Source organism: Brassica oleracea, chromosome C5, assembly GCF_000695525.1.
Source record: "Brassica oleracea var. oleracea cultivar TO1000 chromosome C5, BOL, whole genome shotgun sequence".
Taxonomy (NCBI): Eukaryota; Viridiplantae; Streptophyta; class Magnoliopsida; order Brassicales; family Brassicaceae; genus Brassica; species Brassica oleracea.
The window spans coordinates 16,917,620-16,922,096 of NC_027752.1; positions in this window are offsets into that span (position 1 = coordinate 16,917,620).

Sequence of the window (4,477 nt, forward strand, 5' to 3'; positions counted from 1 at the left end):
AGAGCAAAAATTGTGACAGATCCAAGCCTTAGGACCTCGACATTACCGTGTCGAATCCAGAAAGAAATAATCAAGTCATAACTGATCACCCATACATCATAATACTTCATGTGCGGTGTGTCTGAGCATTCATATAGATTAGCAGATGCGAGAACTCGCTGTGTCGGTGGATGTGGATAATCTGTGGATGTGGTGAAGAGAGATCTGGTGAGCCCATCCTCATACTTAGTAGATCTGACTCTTTTGATTTTACAGAGAGGGTAGGGGGCGATGATAGAGGTGACGACGAGTGGAGCGTGAGAGGCGGCGGAGAAGAGAGGGGTGGGGTGAGAAGCGACGGCGAGAGAAGCAGCAGGGGTGGTGGTAACCCAGATTGGAGGGGAGAAGGTGACGACGAACGGATCCAAGGAAGCAGCGGCGTGAGTGCGACGAGAGAACGAGTCCAGAAGCTTAAGATGACGATGACGAAATGAGAAGACGTTAAACAGACATAGACGGAACAGAGGTCCCGACGCCGGCGGCCATGGGCCTCACCGGCGTCGAGGGATGAGAGCGGCGGCTGCTTGTCTATATTCTCTCTAGGGCTATGAATTAATTATCATAACATAATAAAAATGTTAGAATGTCTTTTAGTGTTTTTTTCTTGATGATTCTAGTGAACCAGAGTCAAAAGAAAAAAAGTTTAGAGAAAAATTTGTTGTTTCAAAATTATAAGATGTTGAGATATTTTTTAAAAATAAATGTAGTTTTACTGAAAAATTGTTTGATTTATAATAATTTTGTTTCATTGTTTATGACTGATTAACTCTTTAAAAAATTTATATTATTAACAATATAATTTTCAAAATGTAAGTTTTTTTAGTTTTTCTATTTTTCACCAAAACATTTTACATTATCAAACCGAAAGAAAGAGTATATAATAACAAAGCGGACGGGTCGCTCCAAGAGAAAAGAACAGACTCAGAACGCGACCACTGCCAATAATCTTTCGGACAGCGAAATATAGGTCTTTAAAACTGAACCCTGGAAGAATAAGTCTGTCCGAAGGACCAAGAAGAAGGAACAACATTGAGGAAGACTCTTGTAGCACCATCGGTAGTGGTAATGGAGAAAGAGAGAGATTGACAATCGAGATAAGCGTTTGATTGCCAGTTAGCTCCCCGAGACATGGCTAACCAACCAGTCTTTGATCCTTTAATGGAGACAGATTTAATGGAGCCAGTGTTGACGTGAAGAGAATAAAGAGCAAGAGTAAAGACATGAAGAACATGATTGATCATGGACAGGAGATCATGAATAGGAGATCATGGACAAAAAATCATGGACAAAAAATTATGGACATGAAATCATGGACAGGAACTCTGAAGTAAGGAAATGTGTGAGACTGATTTAAATATCTTGCCTGAAGTCTTTGGACGAATTTAAACAAGTAGAGGCAACTGGATAGAGCTGTTGGAGTGTGGAAACAAGCCAAAGTCACATGATATGCTAAGGAAAGAAGAGAGAAGAGAGTTGTCACTATCTGAAAGTGACTTCTCCAAATCTGGTCTTCATTAGTTTATTCATCTTCATTTGTTTATTCATTCTCCTTGTCTTATTCTCATTTGCTAGATCTATTTATGTAACTATTGTAGACACTAAATCAATCTAAGAAAATATACTTCCTCATTACTCTCTCTCATCTCTCTCTCTCTCAGATTCTTAGAAAACCCTAGCAATACATTCTCTTTGTTCTTGATAAATCATACAAACCATTCTCATAATCCATTCATTTCAACATGGTATCAGAGCAACAAAGCTCTTGAAACCTTTCTTACTTCCGCAAAATCAAATACTCTGTTCCTATTCTTGTGTTCTCATCTCCTTACCCTGTTCTTAACCTTGTTCCTGTTACATTCTGAAAGATGAACAACAACAACAACAACAACAACAACAAAAACAACAACCAGTGCCTCAGCATATCTGTTACCCTAAAAGGAATTAACTATCTTCTATGGGCCAGGATGGTGAAGATTGCCCTTGGAGGAAAGGGTTTATGGAGTCATGTATCAACAGAGACAGCTCCAAAACTAACTACTCAAGGAGAAGATGGAAAGGAGATGGTGGTAGCTGATGAAGACAAGTGGGGACAGGAAGATCTCCTTGTGCTTACAGCGCTCCTTAGCTCTCTTGAACCAGCTATTATGGAGTCCTATTCATACTGTGAGACTACCAAGCAGCTGTGGGATACACTCTACAAAGTGTATGGAAATGTCTCCAACCTTACTAGAGTTTTTGAAGTGAAAAGAGCCATCAATGCTCTCAACCAAGGAGATGGGGAGTTTCAACCTCACTTTGGCAAATTCAGGTCCCTTTGGGCAGAGCTAGAGCTACTAAGGCCTCACACAACTGATCCTGCTACCCTGTTAACCAGGCGTGAAGAGGACAAAGTGTTTGGGTTGCTGCTCACTCTCAACTCATCTTATGTGAGCTTGATTAAGCATATTCTAAGGGCTGATAAGCTACCTGATCTTGATGAAGTATGTGCACAAATCCAAAAGGAAGAGCGATCCGTGACCTTGTTTGGAAACAAAGGGGACCTAAGTATGGCACATCAAGCTGAAGAAGCAGTGGCAAACAAGGCAGCTTACAAGCAGGATGAGAGGAAAGCATTAACCTGTGATCATTGCAAGAAGAAGGGCCACATGAAAGACAAGTGCTGGATACTTCATCCCCATCTAAAGCCAAACAAGTTTAGAGAGCCTCATCCTCAGTACCAAGATTCAAGAGCCAACTTCTCGGCTGAAAGGACAGAACCAACAACTTTGGGAACAAGCAACCTTAGCGTGGGAAGTACTATGGCCTCTACTTCAGGATATGCTACACCAAGGGCCAATCTGGATGAGACTATCAAGAATTTTGACTTGAATGCTCTCATCAAGGCCTTAAAAGAATCTGGTATATCTAAAACTATTGTTATCTCTTTCAATGCTTCTCACACTGATGATAGTTTGCTTCTCACACTGATGATAGTTCTATAAGTAGTTTTAAATCAGCTAAGCCTTTAGTTATAGATTCTGGTGCTTCACATCACATGATAAGTGATTTAAAACTGATTAAAAACATAGAACCAGCATCAGGAAATGTGATAATAGCAAATGGAGATAAAATTCCAATAAAAGGCATAGGTGATCTTAGATTATTTGATAGAGAATCTAAAGCTTTTTATATGCCCACATTTGCTTCAAATTTGTTATCTGTTAAGAAAGTTACCAATGATCTCAATTGTCAAGTTACATTCAGGCCTAACAGTGTATACTTTCAGGATATTGAATCTAGTAAGTTGCTTGGCAAAGGTGTTACCAAGGGAGACTTGTACTTGCTTGAGGACACAAGACCAGCGACTGATTTATCCCATGTTTTTCATTCTGTTTCTGAATTCCCTAAAGATGTAATATGGCATGCTAGATTAGGACATCCTCATCCTCATGCTTTGAACATCCTGTTGCCTAGTATTTCTTTTAAAAGTGACTGTGAGGCTTGTATCTTAGGAAAACATTGTAGAAGTGTGTTTCCTAAATCAAAGACCATCTATGATCATTGCTTTGATTTAATCCATTCTGATGTGTGGACTGCTCCATGTGCATCTAGAGAACATCATAAGTACTTTGTGACATTTATAGATGAAAAATCTAAATACACATGGATGACATTGCTACAATCTAAAGATAGGGTGCTAGAAGCTTTTAAAAACTTTCAAAATTATATCACTAACCATTTCAATATGAAGATTAAAATTCTTAGATCAGATAATGGTGGTGAATATACTAGCACAGCCTTCAAACAACATCTAGCCTCACATGGGATCATTCAACAAACAAGTTGCCCTTACACACCCCAACAGAATGGTGTAGCTGAGAGAAAGAATAGACACTTGATGGAAGTGGCCAGAAGAATGATGTTCCATGCTAATGTACCTAAAAGGTTTTGGGGAGATGTTGTAGTTACTGCCACCTACCTTATCAACCGCACGCCCACCAGAGTCCTTCTTGATGCCACTCCTTATGAGGTACTAAACAAAACTAAACCATCTATAGATCACTTGCGCGTGTTTGGGTGTGTGTGTTTTATTTTGATTCCAGGAGAGCTAAGAAACAAGCTAGAAGCTAGAAGCACAAAAGCAATGTTTATTGGCTATTCTACACATCAGAAAGGGTATAAGTGCTATGTGCCAGACACAAGGAGAGTGCTAGTATCTAGAGATCTTAAGTTCATGGAATCCACAGGCTATTATGATGAGAAGAGTTGGGGAGACCTCAAAGATCTATCTCAATCTGCCTCAGACAGAGCTAACAACTTGAGAGTTATAATGAAGAAACTTGGGATCAGTTTAGACAGAGAACCAGACAAAGGCAGATAAACTTCTACTCCAGCTGTTGAAGAACAAGTGCAAGATGTTGGAGTATCTCATCCTGATCATGAGGGGGACAATAGAAAT